General features: G+C 35.2%; 2 pseudogenes; both read right to left on the bottom strand.

Moving 5' to 3' along the window:
• Positions 1-6354: 6354 nt before the first annotated feature.
• LOC143686538 (BBSome-interacting protein 1 pseudogene) lies at positions 6355-6786 on the bottom strand (annotated as a pseudogene).
• Positions 6787-14250: 7464 nt separating this feature from the next.
• LOC143686537 (heterogeneous nuclear ribonucleoprotein Q pseudogene) lies at positions 14251-16086 on the bottom strand (annotated as a pseudogene).
• Positions 16087-16454: the final 368 nt, after the last annotated feature.

Below are 16454 nucleotides of genomic sequence, written 5' to 3'. Positions count from 1 at the left end.
ATCACTTTCTCATGGATGCTGCCTCTAATCACCCAGAGCTAAACCATGTTCTCTATACCTCCCTCTGAGTTTGTGTTAGTATGCTTTTTGTGGTGTGTAATTATACACCTGCATCACTATTTTTATTTCCTTTCTCTCCCCAATGAGTTCAGTAAACTCATTGCAAGTTTCAACCTGCCTGTTTGTTTCATTATGCTACACCTAACTCCAAGCAGAGTGCATTGCAGGTAGCAAGCACCAAAATATCTGTCAAATCAATGTGTGAATGCATAAATGGATGAGCATGTGAGTACAAGTACACTTTGCCTGGCACATACTGATAAATGGACAATGTTACCTGTCATGGTCAAGTTCATGTGTCAACTGGGTACCTGTTTGTCTGGTTGGGCAAGTGCTGGCCTGTCTGTTGTAATGAGGACATTTCATAGAATTAGATCATGATCAGGTCAGTTGCATCCACAGCTGATTCCATTTGTAATCAGCCAAGGGGAGTGCCTTCTGCAATGAGTAATGCTCAATCTAATCACTGGAATCCTTTTAAGAAGGACTCAGAAGAGACAGGCTCTTCCTGTTTTGGCTGGTGAGCCTCTCCTGTGGAGTTCGTTCAGACCCTCCATCAGAATCGTCAGCTTCACAGCCTGCCCTGGGGACTTTGGACTCTGACTTTCTGCAGTCACGTGAGACACTTTATAAATTTTATATTTGCGAGTGTCCCCTGTTGATTTTGTTTCTATAGAGAACTCTAACTAATAGATTACCTGACCATGGCAAGAAGCAAGGTCTATTAATATTTTTGTTTTCTAGATATTTAAATAAAGTTTATATGAATAAATCTATGAATTGGATCACTTTCACATTGCTTTGAAAATACTTAGAGATGTAATTATTAATCAAAAGTCTGTTTTCTTCTTAAATATTGTTGCTCATTGGGATAGATAATGTAGATAGATATTTCACTAAATAGAAGGAGGGAATGAAGCAGAAACTTAATCATATCTTTCTAAAAGTAAAGCAAGTTAAGAATTGAGGTGGAATCACATATTATTTATTAGACTCAGGATAAATTCAGTGAATTCCTTTGTGTTTTAAATATTTGCAGAAAAACACTCTTACTTTGCCTGACATCGAAAAAAGAGAAAACGGTGTTCAACGGTGAGAGCAAGCTGACCAAAAATTGACATTGACACTTCAGCACCATGGACAACAGCCTGAGTAGTCCTGAAAGCTGCACAAAGCAGATACCAAGGTTGAGTCTCTTGGTGGCCAACAGCCACCATAAACATGGGATCTGAGCAGATGCTGCAGGCCCATAGGACCTGCCATCCCTCATTTTCTTTTCCTTGCCTGACATTTTCTCACCAAAACTCACCCTTAGTCAATAATTCAGTGCAGTTTCAATAGCCCTCAGGGAAGAACATCCCTTTCTGTGCCCCTATACACACACTTAGGTTATTGGTTCAGATGTATCAATACAATTTCCCTACTTCTTTGATAAGTTCCTAATTTGGCTCCATATCATCAGACTCTTCTTCTCTTCCTATCCCATGGACCATGTGGTTACTATTCTTCTCATTAATTATTATTTTGCTTATATAGTTCTTTTTTGGTCATTTGAATTTCCTCTTCTATACTCTTTCCTCCCCATCCCCCATAACAGCTTTTCTTCTGACTATGGCCCTGCTTCCATTCACCACTGGGAAGTTTTGAGGACATCTCTGATTTACCAGGACCATCAATGAAAATATTACTTTCCTTCTTAAATACCCCACCCTTGATAACACATTTTTATCTGCATTACTTTCTACAAATTACATCATAGGAGATCCTTGCCAGAATCATATTTGTCACTCTGGTGGTTGTCCTAATATTAAGATTCTTTCTTCTGCCATGGCTTTTTCTATCATTAATTTTGAGACAACCCAGACATAAACTGCAAGATACACAATTGAATCAATTATCTGAAAAACAAACAAAAGCAGACCAAACTTCCTTGCTCAATAGATGACTCTCAAATATAGCATTCAAGACAAAAATTTTCTTACAATATCCAGATCAAAATTTAAAATTCTCTGTATTTTAATCTGCACCACATCATATCTAAATGTCAAACCATTAACTTTCCCTTTTCACTTACCATATTCAGTCCATCCATTTATTCAAGCTAAACCTCACAATCACCCTGGTTCTTTTTTTCCCCTAATCTCTTTATATCCAGGAAATTATGAAGTTTGCTGGCAAGAGAATGCTCTTATAATCTTTGATCTTATACCTATGGACTCGTATTTGAGAAATAAAATTGCATTTTTCTCAAAGCACATTTATTTTGAGTGTTGTTTTTACTTGCAATCCAATGTAATCTTAATATATTTCAAAATACTTAATGAAAATCACATTTTATTAAATATAATGAGATACAATTACCTCCATTTTAACAAATCACAAATATAAGTTCCTTATTGAGGAGAGAAGAACTCTAAAAAAAAATCAGAACCACAGGAATATCTGGCTAATATTTTTTCAGTTTAAGATGAAGATTCTGTTCAACATCAGTAAGAAACTCCAGTGCTTATTTGTGAAAGACAGAAACGGGACCCAAACCGAGATGCAATCATTTTCAAAAACATCACAATAAATCAGAGAAAGTTGGTAATGTGTAAATCCATTGTGTGTGACATAGAGTTCCTTGTAGTTAGAAATTTTCATCCCTCCAAAATAAGATTCTTAAAAACTTAGTTGAATACTCAGAACTTTTCCCATAATGCAGCCAATAAATTTCAGTTTGAAACAGTAACATTTAATAGTCAATGCTCATTACTTGGACAATATCAGAAAAAAAAATCTAGAACTCATTGAAATCCCTACCATAATTTAAAATTTCCCCAGCTTTATGTTAAGTATGTCTCTTAACACTTCTTATATATCTCTGGAATCAAATGCCATGGCCATGACTAGATTTTGCATCAAAAGCAACAGTTTCTCTAGGTGAAATGGTTGTTATTGGGCCATCTTATCCTAATATGTTATTTCTACTCCATATCATTATTTGTCATGAAGGCATTGATACATTTCAAAATATTTATATCGACATATTAGTTGATCTTGTTTAGCAGAGGTGAAGGTGCATTCTTATTTATTTCATATCTAACAGAATGGAAAATATGAGGTGAATATATATAATCAGAATTTGTTTGCAATAAAATATTTTGATTTTGTCTTACTCTGGGTAATTTACATTTCCCAGACCTATCTATATTCTAAAATGAAGTACTTTATCAATGGCAGTTGTTTACTTTTTGGCCTCTGATTGTGGTATTCATCTTTGTTTTGTAGCAGTTTTAGTAAGGACCTTGCTAATTACCTCAAAAGTTGTAACAGTTGTAGTTAAATATTACACAATGACTCCTTCAGCTCTTGTACTGCTTTGTCCTATCATACCGTCCATTGGTTTTCAGTACTATTAAAAGTTTCCAATTCACTTTAACAATTATAAAATTTTACTTGGTTAATTGTTGTGTTATAAAGTAATGTGGCCAGCATATGCCACTAGATTAACACTCATCAAATAGAGTAAGTTCACTTTCACTACTGTGCCGTTACATGACATTTTACCTTTAAAGCTGAAATCTTTACAACTCTAAAAGATTATTTAAACTTTTTTAAAAATCTGGGTCTTATGATCTAGTTAATGTTATTTGTTCAGTCATAAAATATTTATTGAGTGGCATGATGTCTCAGACATAGTTCTAGGTGCTAGAGATGCATGAGTAAATAAAACAGACATTATATCTGGTAATTTCTTTTTACCGTCATAAGGAATGATCAACATTTCAATATTTACCTATTTTTAAAAATGAATCATTAAAAATTGAGTTTTACAAAGTGGGAGGAGAGATAGGAAGGGAATATAATTTTGGACTTATTCCAGTCTTAAATTATGTCATATTCTCATACATCTTTTGTATAAATACTTCAGTTATTATATTACAGAAGTACCTTTGAAGAGAACTGAACAACTGATGCTGAAGTTCTATGTATGAGAACTATTATTAATTCCCATATTTAGTAACAGCCATATTTCCAGTTAGAGTAACAGTATAGTTATTGAGGAATTGAAAGATTTAAGGGATACCTACCTGTAATTCATGGAATCTTTTGTACAACCTACCTCACAATCTCTTCCTAAAGAGTGATTATACAATCACTGTTGATTTGGCTAGTCTCATTTTTAAAAAATACAGTATAAATTAATACTTATTTTTGATATTTTTTACCTTAAATCCTATCTTAGACTAGAAATAAGTATCTACCTTGCTTTGGTAACAAAACTTTAAGAGTTTTTCCAGTTCTTGTCCCTGGACTAAGAGATTTGTTGCTCTGTTTTACTTCTGAGCCATTCCAGAGCCTGCTTTTCTTATTCACTACTATTACCTCATTTGTCCTAGCTTATTGCTTTCTTTGAACATTTCATGACATATGGTCTGATTGAATCAAGAAAAGTCACAGAACTAATTATTATCTAAATTATAAAGGGTAGTGGTGGTAGAATCCAACAGAATTAATATATGACAAGTGCATATGATGAGCTGAACACTATGTTAGGTTCTTTGAACATATTTCCATATGGGAATTATATGGAAAATGAAATGCCCTGACTAAAATCTCTTTCTGTTAAACCTAAGCTATTCGTTTTCAGACTATCTTAGATAATGCCTAGATTAACTGCTCAATAAATCTGAAAATTCATCTTCATAAAAATTTTATCATAATTTTCATTGAACTTCAGTAGGTAAGCATCTCTCTATCTTAAAACTCTACCTGTCAGTGTATGCAGTTGCCAATTATGAAAATAGTACAAAAATTCAGAGTATGTGGTTTGAACAATATGTAAATTTACTAACTTCCTCCTTCTTCCCCCAGAACTTTTTTAACCATAAGAGATGAGGAAAACAGGCAAGAAATTTTAAAATCATAAGTAAAATAATGCATTGGTTTATTGCCAGATACTACATATTGAACGTCTGCATTAAATTACATATAACTCATAAATCTTCATGATACATATTTTTTGTTTTCCATGTGCATGACATTTCAGAGAAAATTTAAACTGTTTGGAGCAAATCAAATACTCAGCAAATAATGAAGACAGTGTTAGTCTTTCTTTGATTACAAATAATACAAATGTAACTTCATTAATTTCAAGAGAGGAAAAGAATGATTTTTTTTTGTGAAGCAGGGTTGATTCTTTATTGGAAGTACATTTATTTTAGGTCTTTTTAAAAACTTAAAATTTATTTACACAGCAAATTTTAAATCATATAAAGAATCACATTTGAATCTAGTGAATTAGCATTTAAATCAAAAATACAGTAGTAAATAAATTCTTTTAATATTATATTAGGGAAAAACACATGCATATTTAAGTCTCGTGTATACTGATCATATCTAGAGCTTAATGAAGTTTCTAAAATTTGTGTAATATCTTTCATTATTCTTAAAGTCCATTACTGAATGTTAGTGTTATAAAAATTATTCTTCAAATACTCGACTTTTTACATTACCGGTGTCTGAGACAATAATACTAGCTATGAATAAATAACAGTGATCTAAAGAATGATCACATTTCTAATCTATCTTTTGTAGAGCCTAATTATTCAGCAAGGCCTCAAGGCCTCTGTGAATTTAAATAGTCTATTATTGACTACTGCAAACCCATCTAGAATTATAGTCAGAATTTACAGAGGTATGCTTAGAAATATACCTATTATAGGTTTAAGTATAGTCTTTTAGAGCTAAAAGGCTGAACTTAACTTCAAATATTTTTCACGAGTTCTTTAAAGTTCACATTACTGTGTTTTATATAGATAATTATAATAATCATTTTCAGGTTTTTAATTGTTTGATACCTGGAAGGTAAAGATAGCCATATAATTAAAAAAAATAATCAAACTAAGAATATAGGTGACTATATGGAATAGATAAGGGTTTTTTAAAAATCAAATTTGTATAAGAAAACAGTTTTGTCATTGATTAGGATCAGTCAGGCAAGTTAGCTTTAAACATGATAGGATGCATAAAATTAGTAAAATATTATGTTAGGTAACATAAAAGCCCAACATGAACACCTTATTCATGATTAGAATGTATCTTCAAATGTAGGTTTTTAATAAGAGGTGTAGTTGATTCTCTGTAAACAGAAAGTTGCATTTCGATACTTAGTGCCTAAGAATGTTATCCATAAAACTTGACAGTAATAGGAATGTTGAATAAAAATTTGCAGTTCTAAACACTTGGGTAAACAAACTGTAAATTTTAGTTTAAAGCTTTGTGTTCAACAGCAACCAACATTTTAAAATTCATAATATAGGTTTCATCAGTCTTCGGTATTTTGTATCATTTATATGAATACTATTGGTTTTATCAACAAATACTATTTTCAGCATATTATTTTCTAGTTATTAAATAGTTGGTGGGGTGCTCGTGGAAGTGCCAACTCATCATTCAGTCGGTTCTTTGCTGTGATTCCTTCTCTGCCATTTCTTGTTGGCGAATTGTATCCTGTGCAGCTTGCTGCATTTTCTCCAGTTTTTCCAGAGTCAGAGATTTCAAGGGTAAAAGTTTGGGTTTACACAGCACCATCGTGGTTACATCTTCCACAGACAACTGTCCTTGTTTTGGAAGAACTTCCCGGAACACTGACTTCACTTCTGCCATATCTGAATTTTTGAATACAGTGAGTTTGGAGTATTGGATACAGTTCCTTCGTACCTTGGTCGAGAATGGGCGCCCCTTGAGAAGAATGATTTATTGAATGTATACATGAACTTAAGGGTTGGAAGAAACTCTACACTTGAAGGATTGCAATTGGAAATCCCAGCCATTCCCAAGGCAAAGCATCTATGGACTCAACTCTCTCTCTCTCTCTGCCCATGTGCTCCTCTCTGGGCACTATTTCATTCACCTTTCCTTCTGCCGTCTAACTTTCTTTGTTTTTCTATGCATGTATTGGAGAATATCTTTATGCCAATTTACTGATATAATGAAAATTATTTTAAAAGGGAAAAATAAAGAACCTGGGGTTCCAGTCCTCTATATAAATTACGTGGCAACCTGGGCCAGGTTTTCACATTGGGTCAAAGTTATTGAAAATGAACTTGATTTTAGGAGTTCACTCTTCATCTAACGATAGTAGAAACTGTATAATTAAATAGATATATATTAATCAGAGCATTACCTGATTATTTTGAATATATTTAATAATGAGTTCAAAGAATTAGTGAATTTTCTCATGCACCAAGAGTCCTGCTCTAGATCTCCATGATTGCCCCAGTTCATCTGGTAACCTTTGTGGAAATGGGTTTAGCCCAATGTGTTAGAAGACTATTGTCAGATAATATAATAAATATTTTTGCATGACAAGGGATTTTACTTTGTCTGGAAATGTGTTATAATAAATATTAAATCTAAAATCTTAGTTCTGTGAATGGCAATGCCTTACAAATGTTGTTGTGCAGTATGTAACTTGTCCAACTATATGTTGGCCCTATGGATTCTTATATATTTTTTATTTGAATGGCATTTAATATAATATGACAATTTATAACTAAAATATTTTAACTCTTTAAAATGTATTTTGAAGCACTATTATTTTTAACTTTATAAAACCTATTCTGTGCAGAATACAAAGAGGAGGTCAGGCCCTTGGCATTAAGAAAATTAGTCATGCCTTAGCCAATTCTGACATATATGTAGTCACTTCTGAATTTTATAGAATTGTTTTGGAATACTTTGCCCCACTCACACCCTAAACAAAAAAGTGATATTTACATGTTTTCATTCATATATCAAAATAATTCCTAATATTTTTCAAGTATTGTTCTACATTTTGGAAATTCAGTAATGAAAATATTAGACAAAGACCTACTTCCCCATGCAGGTTATATTCTAGAGGAGAGACAGACAACAAATGAAGTCAATATGTAAAATTAATCTCAAAATGTGAAGAAAATTATATAAGGTACTATGATTAATAATGACAAAATCATGCAATTTGAATTGGAGAGTTCCAAGAATTTCTTGCCTTGAGATCATCTTTACACTGACACTTAGGAGACCATGGATTAGCTAAATCTTATGGGAAGACTATTTTGTACAGGTAACCTTGATTTTTAGATGTAAGACTGAACATGATATAATTTTCTACCAAAAAGTTGTGATGTTATTATGAATCATGGTTAGGATAGCAAACTGATATTTGATGCAAATGGATCAATGAAAAGAAAGGAAGAGAATGAACAAGTTACCAAGTGAATGACAGAACAAGAAAAAATAATGCTAGTCCCTGCAACCGGGACCTCTGGCAATCTTGCTTAAAGCTTAACAAGCATAGCATCCCTCAGTCACCATCATCAAGACCATACATTTCCTGGCTCCATACTACATTAATGAATTAGATTGACAAATTGTACAGAGAAGCACAGTTCAGTAAGGACAGAAATCTAACACATTTTGCTGACTTCTTAAAAAAGAATTATGAAAAGAGAAAGTCAGTGCAGTGAAAATCACTGAATTGATTTTCATATCTACAGAATATGGGTATCTACATGTTTTCATAGTATGCATGTATATATGTGAGAGAGAAATCCAAACTAAACCAGTGATTAATAAATTTATTTATAACCTAGAGATCTGTATCCAATGGACTTTGAGCTGAGACCTTCCCTTCCATGATTATTAGCACTTAATTTGCATTTAAAATTGTCAATCATTTACCTTTAAAGGAACAGAGAGGGTCACAATTTTCCACACTGTAGAACATAGTCATTTCAGAACTTGTCTCTGGGGGAGGTTTTGAAAGATTTTATTTGTGAAGTTAGCATTGGAGTGTTTTTCTGAGTTATTTATTACATGCTAAGTTTTTATACTACCAAATTAATGTGCAAAGTCTGCCCTTAATGCCATGATTACATTTCCAGGGCTTTATGTCTGAACTTTGCAGTACTCACTGTTAGATGGTGTTATTGACTAATTAGGCAGCATGGATCTCAAGAGAAAAGGACTTTTCAGACTCTGGATCAAAATATCTGGCCAACTTCTGGTTTTTCTAGTATAATGAGATGTTTTCTAAAGAAAACAAATATCAATGGATGATAGACCACAATATAGATGAATACATCTGTTGGTATTAAGTGTGTAGAGTGCTTTTCATATGTTACAGCATTGAATGCCCATTTAAAAAATAAATTGATTGTAAATTTGATAAAAGCAATTAACATAAATTTACATTTCAAAGATTAGGTGGTTTTCCATTCTTCTTTTAAATATTACTTTATTTAATCAAAAATTTCCAATGTGAACCTTCTTTCTCTTCAGAATATTTGCTGCTTTCATGTATCACCCAAATAATTTTACCTATTAGTCTCAATGTTCTCTTTTTTACTTTCAAGCATCAGCAATATAGATGAAGCATTTTATTCAGTGAACTTTTTTCAACTAATTCATAACTTCCATAATTTTCAATTTATATGTGTTCTGGTTTTATCACAAATTAGAATTAATTTTTTATTTTAATTTTATTTTATGTGAATGCTTTAAGCTTCTTTCAAACTCAAACTGTGTTTGTGGATAAGATGAGGCTGACAGTCCCCTTTCTGGTCCAGTGTATGCATATGTTCAATCACAGAGAATGTGGCTTGAGATTGAGCTTTGTGGTACTGCATTCTGCCACATGCCTTCTAAGCCCATGTGATTTGGTTGTGCATTACAGGCAAATCTACATAACTTATACATGACAGAGAATGTCTGAAGATTTTTATGGCAGAAATTATGTTAACAGTTTTTCTGCCTAAAAATAAGTTCATGTATAGCAAGTCTTCTACTTAAATTTGAAACTATCACAATCAGTCACTTCATACAAACTGTGTTGACATGAATCCATAATAACTGCATTTTGAAATGATTTAATGATATATTTAAATATTTAAATTAATTCATATTCCAACTACTGTGTGTTTATGTATAACCAATAGGGATACAAATTAAGAAATTAGGCCATCTGTTTCTATGCCTCCACTGGTTCTAGTAAGGAACACAATTGTCACAGAAGGGTGTGTGAAGATAAATTGGGATTATTTAGGTAAAGCGCAGAATACAGTTCCTGGTACAAAAAAAAGAGTTCAATAAATGTTAATTTTTAGTATTATTATTTTTCTTGTGACTAATAAATATTTCTCCATGGAACTTATTATATCTTTCACCTTTTATACCTCATTGCCATAAAGGCTTAACATGTATGTACTGCCTAATGGTAATGTCATTTTTCTCTAACTGGCTGTATTTTCCATGTGTTTTTGGTTTGCTAAAACTGCTAGAATGCAATATACCAGAAGTGGACACGCATTTAACAATGTGGATTTATTAGCTTACAAGTTACAACTCTAAGGCCATGTAAACATCCAAATTAAGAAATCAAGGGAGGATACCTTCTCTAAAGAAAGGCTGCTGGTGTCTGAGATGCTTCTCCACGTGGGAAGACACATGGCCTTGCATCTGCTTGTCTTTCTCTCCTGGGTTCTCTGGCTTCAGTAGCTCTCTCAGCTTCTCTGGGTAAGCCCTTGTCTCTCAGCTTCTCTGGGGCTTCTTCCAGCTCTCTGGGTTTTTTTCTGGCTTTCATCCTCTCATAGAGGACTCCAGAAAAAGGATTAAGACCCACTTTAAATGGAATGGGCCACATCTCAATTGAAATAACCTAACCAAAACATCCCACCTACACTAGGTCTGCGCCCACAAGAACGGATTAAAAGAACATGGCCTTTTCTGGAGTACATAACAACTTCAAATTCACACACCATGCAAATGTCTTCTTTGTGTGCTCCTCAACCTGGTTCTTAATTTCATTGCTTTTTCTACTGAACTTTCACAACTTTACATTTAAGTCTCGTGTTTTTCTGTCATAAGAACCTAATTGGGCAATTATTATTCTTGCTTTTCTTTTCTAAGTAGAGAAGGCAATGTCCCTATTTATTTCTATACTCCAGAACCTGGCCTAGAAATTCATATACGATGGGCTGTTAATGAGCAGCTATTGGGTTAAATCAATAGTTGCATTAAGATTAGGTCTTTCCACACATTTTAAAGTGCATATTGATGTAAAAATGATAGATTCTGTTTCTCTAGGAAATTACTAGGGTTCTAGACTCTCTTTTCTTCCATTCTATTTGCTAATTGTATCAGATAAAAATGGTGACCCACCATCTTAGTTTGCCTGGCTCAAAGAGTTTCCTGGAATGTGGTACTTTCAGGACTGAATCCAGGAAGGGTCAGGGCAAACTAGAATTGTGGTTCATCCAGAATAGATATCCTACAGAAATTCATAGGTATTGGATGATACAGTCATAGAAAATAAAAGTATAATCTAAACGATCTCAAGCATCATTAGCAAGGTTTAGAAATACAACATAATTTAGTAATATTTAAAAAAAATTAGAATTATGTAAATATTCAAGCCATATATTCATACCACATAAAAGATTATTTAGTAACCCTTAGAACTGAGTGTAGTACACATAGGAACAGAGAATATTTTAAAAGGTAAAATCAGTAACTGTGATAGTGTTTGATTATTTTACCCATCAGTTTAAAACTCTTCAATGGTTTCATCCACTGCTATTAGCATAAATTTTCAGAATCTTTACCTTGACTTGTGAAACCCTAAATGATTTGGCACTTTCTTACTTTTTACTTTCTCCCCTTGCATCCTTGCTTCATGTGCAATAATCCAATAATCCCCCCTACTTTTCTAAAGCTCCTTGTTTCTTTTTTCCTAAGGGCTTTCACACAGGCAATTAACTCAGAATACTCCTGGTTTTTTGTTTGTTTCCTCACCTTGAAAACTTTTACATATACTTCAGGTTTCATTTAAATAGCTATTCCTCAGAGGTTACTCTCTGGGATTCTATCTTGGCCACGATGCAGATCTTTTAACACATTTATGTTACACTTGTAGCACATATCAGAGTTGTGCATATTTTTTTCTAACTAATTATTTATCTCCCCTCCTGTAAAGTGTCATTCATGAAGGGGTTCTGTCTGCTTAATTCACTACACTTGCACCCCTATGCTAAGCACAAAATAAGTGATTAATAAGTAATTATAATAAACAAATAGGAGAAAGGGACCCTCCCACATCTTTTAATTTAGGAGTATTTATTCTCTCTTTCAGGCATCTTCACAAAAGAAATAATTATCAACCACAGAGTTGATAAAAAGTTTCAGTGATCTGTTTGCTTATTTGATGGTTTATTTATTTATCTTTCCCAGTATGTCAGCATATTCTTTTATAAAAAAGAAAAGGAGTAATAACAAAATGTCCACATTCATCAAGTAAAATTAAGGAGCTTAAGCAGACTTCTTGAGAGAAAAAAAGTCAAGACAGAATCAATCAGAAAAATAAATATTGTACAGAGGATATTATTGGGTGTCCCAGTGGCTAATAGTGAATAGATTCCTATGGCAGTATGTAAGTGATTTCCTTAGATCTCTGAAAGCAAACAACATTACAGGAAAAGATTAGCTAAATAGTCAACAGGATAAGCACTTACGTGGCAAAGATTTTTTAGCTTGCCTCTCTTCGTGAAGGAGACATAACTTGAACTCATATTGAAGACTGTCCCTATTCAAGTTGGGACATTATCATAATGTGTTGTCAGTGTACACTCATTGCTCTTCTAATTGCTTTCTCTCCTTTGTCATTTCCATATGGTCCCCTGGGGTCCCAGCTCTCACATGACACTGTAATCATTATCATGTGAATAAGTTGGCCTTCTTGAAAACAAGCAGACAGTGATATTATTTCCCATAAGCCTTTCAAACCTTTGATCTAGACATTTTTTTTCCCTTTTGAGCCCCTGGATGAAATTTTGAGTTCTCATAGTTTTATTTTTGTCCATGTCAATTCCAAGTAGAAACTTATTTCAGTAATTAAATGATCTCTTTCAGCTTAATATTAAAACTTTTTCTTTAAATTCAGTTTATAGTGTCTTCCCAATGCCAACTCAACCTCATCTCAGATCCTAAAGCGTGCAGTTATGAGAGGATTTCTTTTTCCTGTCTGTGTCCTCCTCTTCTGCTCTACACCTAATATTTTTTGCTTCTGTAAAAGGGGACGGGACTGGGAGACAGAGGAGAAATAATTTGATGTTTAGCTCTTACCTGAGTGGTAGAAGGAATTTTTTTGTGTGATTACCCTCTTATGGCAAATGTGCAATTGACAGATATTCGTTATGGTGTTAGTTTGTTAGCATGGCTGTAACAAATTACCATGGACTAGTTGGTTTACAAAACAGGAATTCATTTTCCCCCCACAACTTTGGAAGCTAAAAGTCCAAAATCAAGGTGTTGGCAGCATTATGCTTTCTCTGAAGTCTGTGACATTCTGGTGGTGGCTTGCTGGCAATCCATAACTCAGTCTCTGCTTCTGTGCTTTGGCCATCTGTCTCTTGCTGCTTCCTATTACTCCTGAGTCCAAATTTCATTTGTTTATGGAACTCCAGCCACACTGGATTTTATAAGAACTTCTGTGGTATTGGATTAAGGTCCACCCTGATACACCTTGGCCTCACCTTAACAGCATCTTCAAAGTTCATATTTATATATGGGTTCACATCCACAGGCCCAGGGGTTAGAACTTGACCATGTATTTGTGGGGGACATGAGTCAATCCATGATGAGGGTTCTTTCTCTCCAATTGTGGACCCAATTGCATTTACTGTGAAATGGCATTACTTCCTGTAGCTGGCTGCTTTCCACTATTTCCTCAGCCCTGAGGTTCCCCCAAAGTTACCCAGTTTCAACCCCTAGGCAATCCTTTAAAAAAAATTCTAGATTGCTTTGGTTGCCCAAGCCTTTATTTGGTCTTTGAAAAATATCCATTATATAGGATAATTCCTCTAATCCCTCTTTTCCTACTTCTTCTTTTTATATAAACACGTATGCCATTATTTATTCCGTTCGAGTTTTGTTCTATTCCTATTTGTCATATGCTTTTGGCCATCCCTGACAATGCCATATATGGGATGCATTTTCTTTTCTTTCTTTCTTTTTTTTTTTTAGAGAGAAGAACTTTATTCTTTATTAAGATACCATGCTAGAAGTTATGAAGGATTTCTGTTGGAACACATTTGGAAAATAGAGTAGCTTTAGTTTAATAACTTGCACTATAGAGAAAATTGTTAAAGAAATTCATATGAAAGTCCAAGTATTAGTTCAATGTCCCGTATTTGATTCCATGATCTTCATAGGAAGGTCTTCTGCAATAGAATATGCTCCTATACAGTCGAGATATTTAAGGTTGCTTGATTTCCTTACCATTACTCCACTGCAAGCTTCTGGTGTAATCCCACATAGCAAGTCAGTCTTCATTGTAACAGGTCAGGACCGGCCTCGACCCCTTTTCCCTGCCCGTGGCCTCTTTGTTGTTGGGCACCTCCTCTGCCACGACGAATGCCTCTTGCTGATCCAGGACCTCCTCTCTGTGAATAACCGGCTCTACCACGGGGAGGAGCAGCCCCAAGACCTCTGGATGGAGCAGCACCCCTTGCTCCTCTACCGCCCCTTCCTCTAGCTCCAGCTTGAAAATCTTCATAACCACGATAGTTATGGTCATCATAGCCATAATAATCATAATAATCTTCATATCCATAATAATCTGGAGGATATCCATAACCACCTCTCCCCCACGCCCTCGACCTCTTGTTGGAGGGGGCATATGAGGTGGAGCATAATAGTAGTAATCATCATACATTTGGTTCTTTGCTGCTTGCCTTTGAGCTTTTCTTTCTTTCCTTTTCTGACCTGGCAGCTTTGCAAAAACAATTTCAATATTTTCTCCCTCCAAGTCTTTACCATTCATTTCTTCCAGAGCCTTGACAGCACCATCTTGTTCATCAAAATGAATGAAAGCATAATCTTTTAGTTTGTTCACGCGCTCCAGTTTCCCAAACTGACTAAATGCTTTTTCTAAAATCTTTTCTGTTACAGTATTGGCAAGGTTGTGTACAAACAACACTTTCACCTTTGCCATAACCTCAGGATCAGGATCTTCTATAGGGTCAGTCCATTCAACAGTTCCAACATTTCCCCATACTTTGACTTTACTGCTCATTAACCTACGTCTTGCTTGTGCAGCTGTTTTGTGATCTTCATATTCAAGGAAACAAAAACCTCTGTTTTTTTTCTTGTCATCCGGTTGGTGGTATAAAATAACATCTGTAAGACCCTCTGTTACTTTGCTAAATTCTTCAAGAATCTGTTCCTTGGTTTTACTCTTAGGAATAGAGCCCACAAACAGCCTATTATTGGCAACTGAGATGCAGACACCAATATGTTTTCCAGAATGAATCTCATGATTATTATACAACTTAACAGCCTCCTGTGCTGCTTCTTTTGTACAAAAAGTGACACACGCATAACCTCTATTTAGACTGGTGAGTGGATCCATCATCAGACGGAGATCCCAGATAGATCCAGCTTTTTCAAATAAAGGAACAAATTCATCTTCAAATAGATCCCATGGGATCTTCCCTACAAATATCTCCGTGCCAACAGAAGGCTGCTGACCTGAATAAACAGAATCTGGAGGTGGTCCCCCACACTTCCTCTGTCCAGTGGTCACATCAAGTGTGTAGCCTGTTCTTTCCAAGAGTGCCTTAAGTTTTGCCTCTTCTGGTCCTCTGCTAGAATCTGCTACTTTGGTCCCCTGTTTTTCTCTCTGCCTGTAAGTCTTCATGACTCCACATACAAAGGCACTTTTGTTCTGAACATGAGAGAGATGACTGTCTTTAAACTGTTGAAGAACTGCCAACGCACCGTCTTCATTGAATTCTTTGAAAGCTTCAATAGCTCTTTCATCTAAATCACTATGTGCAACTAGCCCTGCAACGTAAATTTCATCTAGTTTTTCAGCGACTTTCTGTGGTAAACCAGCATCAAGCAATGTCTGAAAATTTTCTGAATGGATAACTGCAGAAGTAGTATCCATGGGCTCTTCAGTACCATTTCCATTAACATGTTCTGTAGCCCTGTTTCCAGAGATCTCCCGTTGGGCTGCGGTGGAGGAATCCTGTCCAAGGGGATCGGGTTGCGGGAAACGCGTGCTCGCTGCTCACTGTGTCCCGCGCGAGTGGAGCTGTTGTAAACCGCCCCGAAGCTCACGCCGCTGGCAGCAAACCCGATCCGGTTCCCCTCGCCTCCGAGCGCGCACCCCTTTCCCCTCCCGAGCGCGTCCGCTTCTCTCCCTCCCGCAAGCCACTGCCCTCCTCCAGCTCCTCCTTCTCCCCCTATTACCACCGCTAGCCTCTGTCTGCCTTCTCGCGGCCTTTCTTCCCTCCCTGCTTCTTTCCCTCTAGTCCGCGGTCGCTCAGACACCAGTGGCCGCCTTTCCTTGCCTCGCTGGCTCGCTC

This window comes from Tamandua tetradactyla, chromosome 6, assembly GCF_023851605.1.
Source record: "Tamandua tetradactyla isolate mTamTet1 chromosome 6, mTamTet1.pri, whole genome shotgun sequence".
Lineage (NCBI taxonomy): Eukaryota > Metazoa > Chordata > Mammalia > Pilosa > Myrmecophagidae > Tamandua > Tamandua tetradactyla.
This window is presented reverse-complemented; position numbering and strand designations above follow the sequence as displayed.